The sequence below is a fragment of the Eulemur rufifrons genome, chromosome 24 (genome assembly GCF_041146395.1).
Source record: "Eulemur rufifrons isolate Redbay chromosome 24, OSU_ERuf_1, whole genome shotgun sequence".
Taxonomy (NCBI): domain Eukaryota; kingdom Metazoa; phylum Chordata; class Mammalia; order Primates; family Lemuridae; genus Eulemur; species Eulemur rufifrons.
In genome coordinates, this window is record NC_091006.1 from 296,918 (window position 1) to 316,115 (window position 19,198).

Below are 19,198 nucleotides of genomic sequence, written 5' to 3' on the forward strand. Positions count from 1 at the left end.
AAAATGTTTGTCAGAGTACAGGTGATAGGGGACCCAGTTAAAACACAAGTGGGGTTGAACACACAGAAATACATTTACCTTTGCATGAGCATAAATGATTCATTTTGAGTCGATTTTGTACAGGTTTGTGCTAGGAGTCCAGCCTCATTCGTTCTGCATGGTTGATATCCAAGTTTTCTAGCACTATTTGTTGACAACTCTTTCCCTCTCCCACTGAAATGTATCTACACCCTTGTTCACAATCAATTGTTAGCTCAGGCTCCCTAGGGGACCTGCTGTGGCCCTTGCTCTGGTGGCCGGATGTTGCTGCTGCCTCTTAGCGCCTCAGTGGGGCTCACATAGCTAGCTAGTGTCCAGATGGAATATAGTGAAAAATACAAAAGGACAAAATTATAAAACCTGCCAAATACCTCTCCAAATTGGAAAAGAGCCAATTGCTTGCCGTAGTAGAAAATTCCGAATATGTGCTGGAACGTAAGAAAAGTGATGTGATATAGGATATATTGCCCTCAAGCAACGCACCTGGCCAGCACTTGCCAAGCATGCAACTCTTAGCTGAATGCAAGGAGCGTACCACCGCGGGATTCCACACAGCTGAAGTGCTGGGGAACTTCAAGCCTGGCACCAAAACAATTACAGGCTGTGAAAGGAAAGAGAAAGTGAAGCCCAGTGTCAGCCCACGTCTGAGTACCCACATCCTGGGGAAGGAGAAGATTGCCAACACGATGCCCTTGAGCAGCTCTACTTCCTGCAGAGTCAGGGATGGGGGGAGGAAGAGGCCGAATACCACCCCAGGCTGCAGCCCAGAATCATTTGCAGCTTCTTATAGAGAACTGTGCAATGACGAGAAAGAGTTCGTTGCTTCCCAGTATGTGAGGGGACTGCTCTACCTGTTATTCAGCTGTCAGAATAACTTCCAATAAAAACTACAGGAACAAAATCTCCCAGGAAGGTGCTTCTAAAAAGACGCATGAGGAAGTACCCCATCAACCAATTTTCATCTTACAACTGATACAAATCAATGAGGTGCAGGTGGCCAAAATACAGCAGGTAGAGCCAGAGTGTGAGATAGCAAAGGAGGAACACAGGATAAAAAATAGAAGTTCTTAACAAAAAGATATATTGGGAAAAGAAATGATGAACTTTTACAGGGGAATGATAGCCTGTTCCCTCATTTAACCAGCCCTTTCCCAATTCACTCTAAGACTTTGGAGGTGCCTCTTTTGTAAGTAACCTGTTGGCAAAGAAACTCTGGAACATGAACTAGCAGTCAGTAACCTGGAACAGAGCTAGCTACAGCTAGGCAAATTAGAGTGGTGTAGTCTCTTATTTAAGAATACATTCACGGAAACACCTGCACCCTATGAACCCCTTAAATGGTAAAGAAGCTCTTAGAGTCTTCTGAAAATTATCACCGAGTATTATTATTCTGAAAGTAATGTTTCTTAATTAGAATTCATACAGGAACCATGTGTGAGTATTGTTGTATTTTTTTAATCAAATGCAAGTGTGACTATAAAAAAAATCAATTGACAATAATTATATGGGTTTATTTGTGGACTCTCAGTTGTATTCCATATATTTATTTTTCTACCCATTTGCCATTACCACAGTTTTGATTCTGCAGTTTTGTAATATATTTTAAAACTGGAAAGTGTGAGCTCTCCTACTTTCTTCTATTTTTCAGTATTTTTTTTTTTTTTTTTTTTGGCTATTAGGTGGACAATTTCATATGTATTTGAGAATATACTTTCCCACTTCTGAAAAGACAGGCACTTTTTAAAATAGAGAATACATTGACTATATAGATCACTTTGTGGAGTATTGCCATCTTAACAATATGAATTTTTTAATCCATGAACACTGGGTGCATTTTCATTTGTTAGGCTGTTCTTTAACTTTTAGAAATATTTTGTACTTTTCAGCATTCAATTATTTCACCTTCTTGATTAAAATTATTCCATAGTTAAAGAGCATTTTCTATTCTGTGGAATTGTTTTCTTAATTTTTGCTTCAGGTTGATTATTGCTGGTATATAGAAACATCATGGATCTTTGTGGATTAATTTTGTGTCCTCCAATTCTACTGAATTGTTCATTAGCTCTGATAAATTTTTATTGATTATTTGAGTTTTTCTAAAGGCAGTATCCTGCCATATGTAAATAGCAAGAATTTTACTTTTTCTTTCTCAATTTGAATGGGTTTTATTATTTTTCCTGCCTAATTTCTCTGATTATGTCTTCTAGTGCACTGTTGAATAAAGTGGAGAAAAGTGAGCATCCTTCTCTTGTTCCCAATCTTAGGTGGTGTGGAGAAATTTTAGCCTTTACCCACTGACTTGTTAATTTTTTTTTTAATAAACGCCCTTTTTCCAATTTCTAGTTTGTTGACTGCTTTGATCAAAAATGGTTTTTTTTGTATACCATGGAGTACTACTCAGCGATAAGAAACAATGGTGATATAGCACCTCTTATATTTTCCTGGATAGAGTTGGAACCCATTCTACTAAGTGAAGTATCCCAAGAATGGAAAAATAAACACCACATGTACTCACCATCATATTGGTTTCACTGATCATCACCTAAGAGCACATTCAGGAATAACATTGATCGGGTGTCGAGCAGATGCGGGTAGGGGAGGGGATGGGTGTATACATACATACTGAGTGCGATGCACACTGTCTAGGGGATGGACACGTTTGAAGCTCTGACTCGGGGTGGGGTGGGGAGGCAAGGGCAATATACGTAACCTAAGCTTTTCTACCCCCACAATATGCTGAAATAATAATAACAAAAAATGTGTATATATACACACACATATACGTACACCTCTTCATATAACAGAATGGATTCAAAGTAGATTTGCCAGGTGTCAATAGAAAAAAAAAAAAAGTTTTTTTTTTATTTTTATTTTATTTATTTATTTATTTAATTTCATCTTATTATGGGGCATACAGAATTTCAGGTTACATACGTTGCCCATGTACCGCCTGTCCCCCCAAGTCAGAGCTCCAGGCGTGTCCATTCCCCAGACAGTGTGCGTTGCACCCATCATGTAGGTATATATCCCTCCCTTCCCCACCCCCCACTTCCCGAATCAGCACCTTCAAGCGTGACCATTCCCCAAACAGTGCACAATGCACTCATTATGTAGGCATACCCCATCCCCTCCCCCACCCCCCACCTCAGTCTGATATCCGAATGGTATCGTTCCCAGATGTGTATTTAGGTGATGATCAGGGAAACCAATTTTCTGGTGAGTACATGTGATGCTTGTTTTTCCATTCTTGGGATACTTCACTTAATATAATGGGCTCCAACTCTCTCCAGGAGAACCATAGAGATGTCGTATCTTCATTATTTCTTATAGCTGAGTAATATTTCATGGTATACATATACCACAGCTTACTAATCCAATCATGTATTGATGGGCATTTGGGTTGTTTCCATAATTTTTAGAGAGAAGTTCTCACTATGTTGCCCCAGCTAAAGTGCAGTGGCTTCACAGGCACAACGTAGAGAGCACTTCAGCCTTCAACTCTCCTAGACCCAAGTAATCCTCCTGCCTCAGCCACCTGAGTAGCAGGGACTACAGGTATGTGCAACCATACTGGCTAAGAGATTTTGTTGTTAATTAAATGCTTTTTCTGCATTTGCTGATTTGCTGTGTGTGTTTTCCTCCTCAATTCTATTATTATTAAATTAATTGATTTTCTTATATTGAATTAATTTTGCATTCCTGAAATAATTCCACTTGCTTTTTGTGTATTATCCTTTAAATATACTGTTTGATTCAATTAGCTAGTATTTTGTTCAGGCTCTTTTGCATCTATGACCATAAGGAATATTGATCTCTAATTTTCTTTTGGTGTCTTTATCTGTATTTCAGATCAGGGCAATTCTGGCTCCACAGAATATATTTGGAAGTGACCTTACCTCTTCTATTTTTTGTAAGAGTCTGAGGAGGATTTTTAAAAATTCTTAAATATTTGGTAGACTTAACCAGGAAAGCCATCTGGTACTGTTTTTCTTTGTTGGAAGTTGCTCTAATATGTTTGATTGATTTTTTTTTTTTCTGATTCAGCCTCTTTATATTTTATAGGGTTGTTCCTATTTTCTGTTTCTTCATCAATCACTTTCAGTAATGTATGTGTTTATAGAAGTTTGTTCATTTCATTCAGGTTATCTCTTTGTGCAACTGCTGATAACATTCTTCTATAATCCATTTTATTTCTGTAAGGTATTTATTAGTGTCTCCACTTTCATTTATGATTGTAAATATTCGTATCCTCTCTTCTATATTCTTGGTCAGTGTACCTACATATTTATCAATTTTGTTAATCCTATCGGAGAACTAACTTTTAGTTTTGTTCATTTTCTCTAATGTTTTTCTCCTCTCAATTTTATTTGTCTTCACTGTAATATTTATTAGTCCTTTGTTCTATTAGGCTTGGGCTTCATTTGCCTTTATTTTTCTAAGTCCTCCTATTGTAATATAGGGTTATTCGAGACATTTCTTCTTGTTTCATGTAGGCATTCACTGCTTTAACCATCCCTCTAAGCACTGCATTCACTGAATCTATGTTCTGTTATATTGTGTTTTCATTTTTATTTCCCTCTCAGTATTTTCCAATTTCTTTTGTATTATCTTCTTTGTTTCATTGATTGCTTATGACTGTGCTGTTTAATTTCCTATTTATGAAGTTTGCATTTTTCCGTTTGTTTTTGATGTCTGGCTTCATTCTATTGTGATCAGAGAAGATACTTGTTATAACTTCCGACTTTTTACATTTATTGTCACTTATTTTCTGCTCTAATATGTGGTCTAACCTGGAGGATTTTCCATCTGGGCTTGATAGAAATGTGCATTATGTTCTGTGGAGGAATTTCTTTATGTCTGCTCTATTTGGCTGGTTTATAGCACTTTTCAAATCTTCCTTTCCTTACTGATCTTCTGTCCAGATCATCTATCCATTAAAGAAAATGGGGTATTAAAGTTTCCAACCTGTATTGTAGAATGATTTCTCCTCTCCATTTTGTCAATACTTGTCTCATATATTTTGGCGTTCTGTTGCTTGGTGCATAAATGTTTGTAATTGTATCTTTTTGATGAATCAATTGTTTTTTCAATAAATAATGGCCTGTATCTTTTATAAAAGGTTTTGGCTTAGAGTTTATTTTGTCTGATAATAACATAGACACCTAATGTTGCATGGAATATGTTTTTCTATCCTTTCACTTTCAACATATATACATATATGTATCTTTGAATATAAAATATAGCTTTTGTAAATAACACATACTTGGATCATTTTGTTGTTTGTTGTTTAAAATATATTCCTCCAGTTTTTTCCTTTTCATTGTAGAGTTTCATATGTTTACACTTAATTAATTACTGATAAGGAGGAACTTATCTATGCTATTTTACTATTTGTTTCCTGTGTACCTCTTACCTTTTTTTTCTTTATTCCCTCCATCAATTCCTTCTTTGCATTCAATAAAGTTTTGTAGGGTACTATTTTGATTTCCTTCTCCTTGGCTTTTATTTGTATTCTGTTGAAATTTCTTAGTGGTTTATATGTGCTTGAATTTAACATTATAAATTTATTAAATCGAGATTGAGGCCACTAGCCGCTGCTAATTGGCTTGCTCTCTGGCAAACCGGAGGCCTCTGCTCTGGCTCCTAGCTTCCAGTGAGTGGCGGTGGACTCCCACTCAGGCCGATGGCAGTGGCTTCAGCAGCGCCGATCACGGGCGGCGGGGCCAGGGGTGGTGGTCCTGGCCAGGCTGCGGGGAAGTGGCGCAGCTGGAGGGCTGCCAGTTCGAGTACCTAATTACCAAGCACTCGGCGACCATCAAGTGCATCTGGTGGCAGGGCTCAGTGGATGTGAGCATGGGCCACTCGAGCTTCATCTCCCAGTGCCACCTCTAGATCTTGACGACCCTGAGCAGCAGCGCTGGCCATGACTGTACAGCCCTGGACCCACTGCCTGCACAGCCCAGGCCTAAAGTGGCGATTTCCAGTTGCATTGCCTTGGCCAGAACAATGTGTTTGTGGACAGGTGTTCCAGAGGCACCGGGTGCCGCTGCTGCAGCTACCAAGCTTCATGCACCAGGTTTCCAAGCACAAACTTCAAACTAACTTTCACTTCCCTATCCAGCCAGAAGAGAAAGAAGCAAGAGGTGCCTGCGTCCCCAGCGAAGGCTGTGCAGCCGCACCTCTCGCCTCTGACCATCAACATTCCAAACACCATGGCCCACCTCATCATCCCCCTGCCCTCCCCAGCGGGAACTATCAGTGCTGCCAACTCCTGCCCATCAAGCCCCTGGGAAGTGGAGTCTTCAGGTTTCAAAATGGGCCCATTGATGCCCTCTGACCTCAATTTAGTGGCTGAAAACTCGCATCCAGAAAATGAAAAGGAAGCTTCCGGTGGAGGAAGCCCAAAGGATGATTCAAAGCCACCTTATTCCTATACACAATAGCACAAGCAATTACAATGGCTCCTGGTAAATAACTCATCCTAAATGGAATTCATATGCACATCACTAAAAATTATCCATACTACAAGACTGACAAGGAGTGGCAGAATTCAGTTCCCAAAAATCTCTGTCTGAATTGTTATTTCATCCAAGTACCACATTCCCAGGAAGAACCAGGCAAAGGCTCATTCTGGAAAGTAGAGATCCTGCCTCTGAAAGCAAATTAACAGAGCAGGCTTTTAGGAAAAGGCAGCCTAGGAGTGTACCTTGCTTTAGAACCTCTCTGTGACCACTCTCTTCTAGGAGCCTCTCCCAGTCACGCTGGAGTAGTGTCTGCTCACTGCAGTGGCCCCAGAGCCCTGAGAGCCTGTGGAGGGAAGCCTTGCCGGCCCATCGGGAGCCTGAGCCTGGCAGCTCACACCCCAGACTTGCCATCATCCAAGAAGCCTGGGTTGCCCAAAGCTCACCAGAGTCACCTCTGTCCAGCCAGCCAGTCTTAATCACCATTCAGTGGCAGCTACTACAGGTGGCTAAGCCTGCTGCCTACACTGCTGCCACCCTAGTGACCACTGCAAGGTGGTGACCTAGTGACCTCCCAGCCACCCTTCGTGCAGACAGTTCACGTCCTCCACCAGAGACCAGCAGTGTCAGTCACCAGCGTGGCTGGACTGGCCCCAGCAAACACCTACACTGTCTCAGGACAAGCCGTAGTCACTCAGGCAGCTGTGTTGGCCTCTCCTAGCGCCCAGCTGCAAGAGAATAGAAATCACAGGGAAGTAAAAGTAGAACCTGTTGCTGCAATTAGCCATGGCACATTAGGTGCTGCCAGCCAGATCATTCAGATGTCACAGAGCACCTCTGTCCAGATGGTCACTGTAGTAGTGTTATAGCAACTGTTACAGTGTGTGGTTCAAGGACAAACCAAGCCGCACACAGAGAATCAAGATTTATTTGCTGGCCGGCTCAGAGCAGACTTACCACCAAGTTCTGAGCCTGTCTACTGGGTTTTTCCACTTTTATTAGGTTGGGGAGGTCTGAGGGGTGGGGTCTCAGGAGGCTGATGCAACAGGTAAGCGTGGTTACAGAAGCCAGGTAATAGGTTAGTGTTAGATTGATGAGGATCTTCATTATCAGTACAACAGACACCTCTAGGTCAACACCAGCTATCAGTAAAAACTGTAACGCAAAACGGGACTCTTGTGGTACCAATCCCCACTGCGGTCCACTGCCAGGTGAACAATGCCACGAGGAGTCCTTGACACGTGCTGGAGACCCCGCATCAGCATCTGCCAGGACAGCAACCAGCCTGGGCAGCCAGGGCTGCAGCGAATCAAAACAGAAGATGGCCAGAGCGTCGTCATCACCCTGAGTGTGGACACGTCATGGGCAGCTGTGAGGAAAAGGGTGTCTAAAACTAGTGACTGGGAAAGTTTTTCTTACTTTGAAATATCAATGTTGTGTTGCCAAAACGGGACATTGCCTCTCACCAATACTAGGAGTGCGCTCTCTCTCAGTGGGTAAAGGGCCCTGCGTTTGGACTTCACCCCTCAGTACTGAAAATACAAAACCCAGGTGGCCTGAAAACTCCTTAATTTACAGGCAAAAGTCACACTTGAACAAAAACCACACACAACAAAACCTGGTACGTGAGACAGTGTCTCTCCTGCTGAGCGCTCCCTGGGCTGCTGCCTTCGAGTGAAGCTTTTAACTACCAGTGAAAACCACGGCCCTTCCTGGAGGACCAGGCATCTCCGTGTGAGGATGGTGCAGCGTGGTCAGCGGTCAGGGGCAGGTGCCAGCGGACCTCCAGGGACTCGGCCGCCTGCAGAGGCCAGGCAGGACCACCCTCCCATCCGCCCCCCACCACGGCCCTCGCAGTACTCACCGCTGGTACTGGCAGGCAAGACGGTATTTTGTTGTTCACATGTGCAATTAGAATATTTCAAAGTGCACTTTCTTTACACAATAATGAGGTCTGTGACATTTCACATCACTCCATTTCTACTCTGGAAGTTTTGTAAATCATACAGGACCTTTCATGTGGATTTCATTTGCGGAAAAGAAACAAAGTAGTTTTGTGTTTTTGTTGTTTTCAGCCTATGGAAAGATTTCTTTACCTTGTTCAGGTGGAGCTGCTTTATGACACTTGCAGATTTTCCAAGTTAGAGCAGTCGCTTGGTGCATTTAATCCACCTCCATTTCAGTGCGTAGGACAGAAGACTAATGCTGAGGCTGCACGTGACCGTGAGAATTCAGGGACAAGCTGGCGATGGGAAAGAACTGCCCGGTCTCATCCGAGCTGCACTTAACTGTTCTCTTTCTTGCTGTTTTTTGTTGTTTGTTTCTTTGTGTTAACTTTGTCTCTGGCAAAATTTTCCATTCTAAGTAAAACCAGTCTCCTAAATATTGTGTATTTAAAACAACAGAGCCATTACCACTACATTTGGGGGAAAAGACTCAGTCTCTTATCACAAGCATTTTCAAACAAAGATCACAGATTTCTCCATAGTGTGTTATTGCAGGTTTAGTCGCCAGCTCAAGGCATCATCTGACCAGCTGTCTTCTCAGTTATATTGCACTGTCCCCACTCCAGGCGGGAGCAGCCCTGCCGATGGAGCGGGAGCTGAATGTTAATTCTAGGGTCTAAGCAAGCACCCTGTGTTTAAGCACTGGAAACATTTAGGTTGTTTTCTGATTTGCAGTAAGAAACTTCCCTGACCTTTCAGAACTGAATTCAAAACTAAGGCTGACTTATCTCCTACCAAAATTGAAAAGGAGAGGAAACGAAACAAGTGAGAGAATGAGAAGTTCCAACCTCCCCCCACCCCCAGCCTCAGCCCAGACTCCTTAGGAAAAAAACCATTCTCCTTTCCAGACCTTTCCAGAGTGTTCTAGGGGTTAGGACAGAGCAGCAGTACAAATAGAAAGAGAATGTTACCCTTATTTTGAATTTTTAGTGTCATTATCATAATGCTATTTATTTAAATGTAGTTATTTTGGTACTTACCGTTTTTGAAGAGAGGAAAAAAAATACCTGTATCTTCCTGGTGGAATGAATTGGCTCAGAATGGTAAACTTAGGCAATTTTAGAAATGTTTATTATTTACATAAAGACAAAATGTGATTTAAAAATATCTATATTGATTAGATACCAACTTGGCATTGGTAGCATGCGAAAGCTCTGCTCCCTACAGATCCACCTGAGGTTACTGTTGCACAAGTGACATTGTCATTCACGGTGCGCCTATTAACATGCATTTATAAATATTCATGTTTGGCTTTTAAATAATATAGGAAATGAAAAAAAAGACTAGTTATAAGCCAAAAATACAATAGTATAGGCTATTCTATTTACCTTTGTAGTTTATTTCTCTGTTCGTCATATTACTTTGAGTTTCTGTCTAGTGTCCTTTCATTTCTGGCCAGAGGACTCCCTTCAGCATTCCTTGTAGGGCAGGTCTACTAGCAAAGAACCTCCTAAGTTTTATCCATCTTTGAATATCTCAATAGCTTTTTTCATTTATGAAAAAGGATAGCTTTGTTGGATATAAAATTCTATATTGATATATATTTTTTTCTTTCAGCACTTTACAAATGATATCCACTCCCTTCAGACCTTGTTTCTGATGAGAAATATGCTGTTAATCTCATTGAGAATAATTTGTATAGGATTATTCTCTTCTGTCTGGCTGCTTTCAAAATTCTGACTTTCAACAATTTGATGATCATGTGTGTTGGTATGAATATGTGTTTATTCTCTTGGAGTTTGTTGAACTACTTGATGTACATATTTTCTTATTTAAATATGATATTGTCTGTAATATATTAACAGCTTTAAAACAATTAGCTTAAGTTCAAAGAAATTTGGCATTTCTAGTATTTTTGTTACTGATTTTCTAGGTAAATTATATTAAGGTAAAGAAAGTACACTCTAATCAATTTAAATCATTTGGAATTTTTAAGGCTTACTCTCCTATTCACCATATGCTCAATTTTGGTAAAATTTCCATATACATTCAAAAAGATTGGATTGTTCAAGGGTGCAATAAAAATATATATATAATACATATTTATATTTTATATTGATTAAATAAATGTATTTAATATATTAAAGTATACATGTATTTATGATAATATATTAAATATATTTTAATGTCTATTTAACAAATATTTAATATACTTGTAGAAGCAGTAATAAAAAATCTTCCATCAAAGAAAAGCCCAGAACCTGATGGCATCACTGCTGAATTCTACAAAAGATTTTTAAAAATTAATATAATCCTACTGTAACAATTTCAAAAAATCAAGGAAGAGGAATACTTTCAAACTCATCCTATGATGCCAGTATTACCTGATACCAAAATTAGACCAAGACACAACAACCACAATGACAGGCCAATGTCTCTGATAAACATAGGTGCAAAAATTCTCAACAAAATATTAGCAAATGGAATTCAACAGATGAAAAAGGTCATTCATCATGATCATGTTGAAAACAGCCCAGAGATGTATTTTTTTTTCCGCTGAAGCTAACTCTCCTATCAATGAAGTCAATCCCATCCCACTTCTGCAGATCACTGTTCCCACAATTACCTCTCTTTGAAGACTTTCCCTCTCTCTGCCAGAGATTTTCCCCAAGATGGATGTGTCCCCTTTGTTCCCATCCCATTCCCCACAACTCCCGAGATGTTTCCACTCATTTGCTCACAGAATCATGCTCTGGTGCCAGCTTCTCATCTCCTGTCTCTTCTTAACCCACTCCATCTGCCCCCTGTCACTGTCACTCTCCTGAGACTCCTCTTGCCAAGGTCCCTCGTGTCTTCACACTTCTAAAGCAGAGCTCTTTTTCCAAACACACAGCTCCCCAAGTCTGCCCTAATAATGGAAAGGGCATTGCCATTGACTAGTTGCTGGGGCAAATACCTACATGAGTTACCCTGCTCCAACCTGTGAGCAATTCCTCTATCAGAAGTCTGTCCGCTTTTCATTCTGAGCCACCATTTGTCACTGCTCAGTTTTATCACCAGAGTTTCTTCCTAACCCTCTTCTCTGCCTACATTCTGACTCCCAACTATGGTCTACTCTCCCCTGAGAAGTCAGCATAACCTCTTAAATTAAGGCACTTCACTCCCCTGCTCAAGATCTACCAAAAGTTACCCATCAAACTGGAATAAAAACCGAACTTCTTCCCATGCCCTGAAAACGACAAGGCCCTGTGAGCTACGGCAGGGGTTCCCAACCTATAGTGAATTGTATAATTATTTCATTATATATTACAATGTAATAATAAGAGAAATAAAGTACACAATAAATGTGATACATTTGAATCATCCCAATACCATCATGCCCCCACCCCCACAGTCCATGGAAAAATGGTCTTCCATGAAAATTGTCCTGGTGCCAAAAAGTTTGGGGACTACTGAGCTACAGCATTGCCCATGTGACCTCCTTTCCTCCTTCTTTCCCTAATTCCTTGCTCTGACCCCACTGGCCACCTTGCTGTATGTTCCTTGAACATACATGAAACACATTCCTGTCTCAGAGTCTTGGCACTTTTTCCGCTGAGTGTAATGCCGGAGCTCATTACCTTCCTCACTTTGGTCAGGTCACTGTTCAAATGTGGCCTCTCAGGAGAGGCTCTTTCTGATGATTCTACCTAAAATAGTGAGCACCTCCAATCACTATATCTCGTTTCCTGCTTTGTCTTCTTGGTATTTCCCACCACCTGGGATATTTGTATACCTGAAAAAATACTTAATGTCTTCCTCACTAGATTGTAAGCTCATAAAGGCAAGAACTTTGTTCAACCTGTGTTCTCCTCTACCCCCTCATTTAGCAACTTCTTGGCAGCATTAGCATTATGACCATAGCCTCTCTTATCTTGTCTCCTTTTATCTTATGTCTCCTAGTTTTCCTCCTCCCATTCTACCTGCCCCTCTAGGGACTTGTCCCTTAAATTATGATAGTCCTTACAGATCTATACTCTGTCCACTTTTATTCTATAGACTTTCTCTACATACGAACAGCTACTCTTACTCTTCATTCCTTACTGCTAGCTCAGATTCCTGCTCCAGTCCCATATATCTAAATGATGACTACACAGGACCCCTCTGCTCTCTCATAGGCACATCAAGCTTCCCCTGTTTGCAATGAACTTCCCCGTCTCCCAACCCAGCTCTCCCTCCTGCATCGCTTATCTCTCCGCATGTGGAAGCACCACCCATGCTTCTCTCCAGCAGGTGCTAAGTGTCCCCAGATGGCTTGCAGCTTCATGGAAAGGCCGTGTCTGATCCAGTGCCCACTGAGGGGTTTCTATTCAAGTGCACAGCAGAAGCCTCCTCTCCTAAACCCTTGCTGGATGCTACAGGAGTAGGTACTGACCTAAGTATTCTGTCCCTCTAAGTCATGCAGTTTGACTTCTCTTTACAGGTTTGCTGTGGGGAGGAGAAAAACAATCCCAAGTACTTGAGTAGGATTTCTTATTCCAAATGATGAAGACTTAACACAGGAATTCTGCATAAATGATGCAACTGTCAGGACACAGCTATAGTTTAGCAAGCTAACTAGCAAAGTCTTTGTCCAAGTCCTACTGGCACCATATTCCTGGGCAACTTCCTGAGCAGGCACAAGAAGTCATCAGGAAAAGATTAACACCCATGATCCAAGGAGCAAAGACTTTAGGGAAGGTGTTCTCAGTCACAACACACATCGGAATAGCTGGGGAATATAGTCTGTGACTCAGCTTAGACCTACACTGTACTCAGTCTCTGCCTATGGAGCAGATGGTTTTAGTACTGCTTCCCATCCCTGCAACATGCTGTGTGCGCGCGTGTGTGTGTGCACTACAGGTGCATTTGGGCAATGGGTTGTTGGGGGAGAATTCAGAAATCTCTCTTGCTGTACTTAATAGCAATTGTTTTGTGATGAGAAAAACAATGGCAACACCTTAAACCATAATGATTATTAAACTCGTATGCATGTATTTCCTTTCCTTTGATAGATTTTTTTCTTAAAATTCAGATGTTAATTTCAGGAATCTACTTTTATTTCTAAGGATGCTTTATAAATAAGAAATTTCTTACAAAAGCTATTGATGCACCTGGAGCTGTTAGCTTTGTGTCACTGAAAAGAATATGAACATATGTGTAAATAAGTTTGTGTTCAGGATCATGCTTGAAGCATTCCTCCAGAACATTTCCTCACAGAAAGAAGAAAAGATGCAATATAAGTATCTATTGAAGAAAAAAATTTAATTACCGTTAAGACATCAGCTTTCACATTTCTGCCCTTGTATCCCCTAGAATGATTTTGGTTGGGTGACATGTCTTTTAGGCTTTTAAATATAAACACTGAGAACTTAAATACTATAATGATTCAATGCTTATCACCATTCATTGGAAACTGGCATTAGACATGCCCAAGAAATTGGCACTGAGCATGCTCAGAAAGTTTTTATGTTCCTTTCTACTTCCTCCTGACAGAACCTATGGAAATTTAAGCTATTTTTAGGCTCAAAGTCTTACATTGATCATATGTCATGCTTATCGGCAATAAACTTTGAAAAAAAAATTTTAGTTTCCTGTAACCACCAGGCTATAAGCCTGCACTGTCCAGTACAATGGCCACTAGGCACTTGTGTCTACTGAGCACACAAAAGTGGCCACTATGAACCTGAGGAAGTGAATTTTTAGTTTTCTCCATTTTAATAGATAAATTATTTTCTAATTCTTTTCATAGAGGTAACTCAGGACTAGCGATAAATATTTATATTGGTTGATGCTATTGAAAATTATCTTTTAAAAAGATACATTTTCTTGTATTTGGATAGTATATTTACTCACTTAGCTCAATAATTAAATGAACCTACAAGTCAGTTCTTACTCTCGCATATCCTTTTTACAGCACTCCTTTTATAAGATGATTATGTACCATATGAGTTGGGGAAGAAGACCTAAAGAATGATGATTTTGATTTCAGTATGGTATAAACACAACTCTAGGAGAGAAACATATAGCCTCAAAAAAGTAATACTTACTGTGAGTGGCTGTGACTTCTCATGGAAAAGTGTCTATTTGCATCTCTATAAAATAACAATGTTCACTTACAAATTAATCCAGGAATTGTTAATATCTTAGTAAAATATCTGCTGGGAGTGAGGGGGAGTGGAGGGAGAAGCCTAACCTTCAACAAAGCAAAGAGCTTTCCAAATTCTCCTCCTGGCTTCTGGCCTCCAGAGGGTTCCTGACCTCTTTTTACTCAGCAGATCAAGTCCTGTTCTCTGGAGTCTTCTACAGTGACCTGCCAGAGTTGCCCTGAAGTATTGACCCTCCCTGACAGGTAATGGTAATAAACTAAATATATTTTCACATCTCTAACCTTGCACTGGAACACCAAGAGCATTTTACAAAGCATTAGTGTTGGGCAATAAAGTCTTCAGAACTTTATTGAATCTGAATATGAGATTCAGATATCCCAGGTTTTTCTTCACTTTAGTTCTATTATATTCTTATCATGGATTTCTTGTTTCTTTTAAGTAGTCTGTGTTAAAAACTTAAAAACTTTTTTTTTATTTTAAGAGAACCGTCTTTGATGAACTTTAAAAGTTCATAGAACTAACATATAAGCATTATTTTAAAGCACTCACTTAAACCAGTGATTTTCCAATTGTGGTGTGCCAACCTCTGGAGATCCCCTAAACCCTTTTCCAGGAGGCCCATAAGGTCAAAACTGTTCTTATAAGAATGACAAGACATTGCCTGCTTATTCACTGACATTTGCAATGACTGTATAAAAGTATACATGGGTAAAACTGTTGGTTTCCCAGCATGAATAAAGGCAGTGGTACCAAGTTACACTAATCATTCTATTCTTCACTCCCCCTTGCAGAAAAATAAAAAGCCTGCTTTATTTAAGAATGTCCTTTATGAATTAGTAAAAGTTAATGGTGTTATTAAATCTTGACCTTTTCAATATTTGGAATAAGTGAAATGGTCACTTAAAGGACTCCTGCATGCTACAGCATGGCTGTGTTAAGCAAAAGTGCTTGTGATTAAATTTTTAGCTGAACAAGCCACTTTTTTCACAGAACACCATTTTTATTTGAAACTACAACCAACTTTTAGTCTCAGAAATAAACAAGGTGAGACTTTCATTTCAAGGAAAATAATAACCATTTGTTGCCAATAATAAAACTCAAACTTTTAAGCAAAAAATAGTACTAAGATTACAGAATAAGGAAAACTTATACCTTCTACTGTGAACCTGACTGCTTTTCAATACTTAATTTTTTTTATTTCAGCTTACTATGGGGGTACAAAAGTTCAGGTTATACATATTGCCCATGTACCCACCATCCCCCCGAGTCAGAGCTTCAAGCATGTCCATTCCCCAGACAGTGCACATTGCACTCATCATGTAGTTATACCCCATCCCCTCCCCCCACCCCATCCCCCCGAGTCAGAAAATTAATGTATTTATAAGATTGGTGCTGATAATAACAAAAGCAAATCTTTCCTCCAAGTGAGAGGAAAATATTCATTTATTGTGCAATACAGATTAATGAGTATTAATGTCACAAATGCATTGATATGTAAAACTCCATTGTAACTAAGGAACTAAGACTTGTGGAGTTTTGTTGTAGTATTAAAGAACCCCACAATTATCTGAAAGCTTTAAAAATACACATTTTTCCCAACTATATATTTGCATGAGGCTAGGTCATCATCCATCTTATTGTCTCTTCAAAACAAATTGCAAAGACAGGAATGAGAATCCAGCTGTCTTCTAGAAAGCCAGACACTAGAGATTTGCAAAAATGTAAATAAAACACACTTCTTACCAATTTTTTTGTTGCAGAAGAAAAGTTATTTTTGTGAAAAATATTATTTATGTTAACAATGTGGTTGTCAGTCATGGGTGATTTTGTCCCCCAGGGGACATTTTTTGTTGTCACAACCTGGGGGAAGTTACTGCTGGCTCCTAGTGGTGCCTCTAAACATTCTACAATGCACAGGACACATTCCACAACAAAGAATTATCTAGCTCAAAATATCAAGGATCCCAAGGTTGAGAAAACTAAAGTAAGCATATTTTTTTAATTCTCAATTTTAATTTCTAATACAGTAAATGCCAATATAATTGACATGAAAAAATACTCTTTGTGATCCTTAATAATTTAAGTGCTAAAAGAATCTTAAGGACTAAAAAAGCTGCAAATGGTTTGCTTCAGTACTCTAGTAAGCACACTACAGCCTATGTCTATAGTTATGACCTACTACTAAACATGATATCATGCAAAGTAATTAGCCGGAAAAACAAGACAGGTTAAAAAAGTTCACCTGTTATTTATGTGGTAATATATTACTAAGTTTTTTCCTCCACTGTGGAGGAAAAAAAAATTTTAACAACAGATTTTATCATTTGTTATGTCTGAAGACAATTTTTAATAGGTGGTAGGGGGAACATTTCCAGGGGCTCTACAATTCTCTACTTTAGAACAGTACTGTGTGGGCACTTTCCCCATTGTTTTAATTCTTTGGCTTTTAGCAAAAATAGGAGAGCCAACATGCTAGGCAATATGCTGTTAGAAGACAGGTTTCTGTTGATTATTTAATATATTAGTTATTACTTATTTTCTCTGTCATTTGCTCTTCTACCCATAGAATCTTTCATCCTGTGAAAGTTATATCTATTTGTACACATGCTTAAATTTAAGTCATATAGCAATTTTGTTTACTTTAAGTTGTTAGGCTTTGAATTTCAGTTGATTTAGTTCACTATCACTTACCTTCCTGTTTTCCATTTTAGCTCTAAAAGTAAATAATGAAAGAGCTTTATACCAAATAAAATCATTAAATGTCGCTTTTGCAATAATTATTGAAAAATTTGTTAGTAAATATAAGTGCGAAAATATAAGTGCAAAATCAATGACAGATATAGCTATCCCGAAACAAGCAGTGTTAACAGTGCAGCATAATACTGCACAGGATAATATTAAGGGTAGCTATTTCCCAAATATTTTAAATGAAATATTAATGAACAGAGACAACTCACTCTGTTATTGTATTTCTATTATCCACAGATGTTGTGTGTTAGAAAACAAAGGGTTCTCTTTGGTAAGTTATATGTTTCCATTTGTCCCCAATGTCTAAAAGAGGCTCAAAATAATTGAGGGAAGGCAAATCAGATTTTTAAAAGTGAGTCTATATACTATTAGCACTTTTTAAAAAGCCTGTAACATTATTAGCATATAAAATGGACACTTTTATTAATATAATGCTTCCAGCAGTTTTGTCTCCAAATTGATTTCAAAATCACAGAATTTGAGGTTATAAGATGGAAAGGACCACCCAACCTCACATGACATTTAACTCGACTCATTTTACAGGTAAGGAAACCAAGGCTTAAAACTGACCTGCCCGAAGTCCCACCGATAGAAACAGTGCATCCTCCTACATGCAAAGTAAGCAGCATTGTCCCTCCTTTACTGCACACAGAAATTATCTGAAGAACGTTAAAAACAGCCTGACTTTCAACTTGAGGCATTCTGACTTAGTTGGCATCGGATATGACTTGGGCATCAGAATTATTTTAAAGTTCCCAGGTGATTCCAATGTACAGCAAAGGTTGGGAATGATTGCGTTAGGGTTGAGATCAGAATCACCTGGGATGCTTTTGTTCATGTAATTCTGCCTCACATTCTTCCCCATTTTCCTAAAGGGCTTGTGAGTGCCTAGACATGGAGGGAAGGTGGAGGTGGGAAGATGCATATTTGCAGATACGTATTTTGAAAAGTGTTGCATAAGTGAATCTAACGGCTCACCTCTCCCACTGAGAACAAGCAATACTACCCCCTCACACGTTTTTCAAAATCTTTCCTAATGACCAATTTTCCCTATTAATATGCTCAAGAAACCTTTCTTTCACCAACAGTGAATATGTCATATGATCATTTCTAAAACTTAATGACAACAAATTAAAACTTACTGTACTTCCAAAGGGAGACTTCTAAAAATTAGACTAAGTTAGGGGGGAAAAAGCATAAAATGTACTTGTTTGAGCAAGGTTAATCTTTGAAACTACTTTTGTATTACATATGGAAACATCAGAATTATCTGAATTCAAAAAACGCTGGGACTCTAGCCAAAGTAGAGTGGTTTTTTACTCATAGATTTAGGGCCTTGTCTGAACAAAAGCATTTAGTGATTACTTAATAAGGTACCAAAACCCACGACTTTGGGCAGAGTCAGAGTCCAGTTTTATCTGAAACACACTTTGATCATAACTATTGTTATAAGTGAAAGAGGAAAGTGACATTATTATGAGTGTAAACTTGCAATTTTTAACTAAATGTAGAAGTTACAGGTAACTTAATTAGCAAAAAACTGGTACATTAGAAACAAAATTAAGTTTATAAGCTAGTTATATTTTTTAACTGTAAAAATGGGGATAAGGACATTGGTATTCTAAAGTAGCATTTTCCAAACTGTGTTCTGAAAATCAACACTTGTAATCCAATGTGTTAATAATGTTCAAAGGACAATACAACGGGGTTTATGTTGTTGTTAATGACTTTTAAATAAACTTGAATGGTTCATCTTAGGGTGTTTTGAAAGTAGATCTGTGATTGTACACCTCAAAGGTGCTCATGCTTGATTAGGTATATTTCAATGCAGATATATTTGGCTGCCAATATAAGACAAGCTGTTCCTTCTTCCAAG

The 19,198-nt window shown here is 39.1% G+C and overlaps 2 pseudogenes; both read left to right on the forward strand.

Annotated features, from left to right (window-relative positions):
- Positions 1 to 377: 377 nt before the first annotated feature.
- Positions 378 to 1,204, forward strand: LOC138374900 (myb/SANT-like DNA-binding domain-containing protein 3 pseudogene; annotated as a pseudogene).
- Positions 1,205 to 2,624: 1,420 nt separating this feature from the next.
- Positions 2,625 to 8,000, forward strand: LOC138374901 (forkhead box protein K2-like; annotated as a pseudogene).
- Positions 8,001 to 19,198: the final 11,198 nt, after the last annotated feature.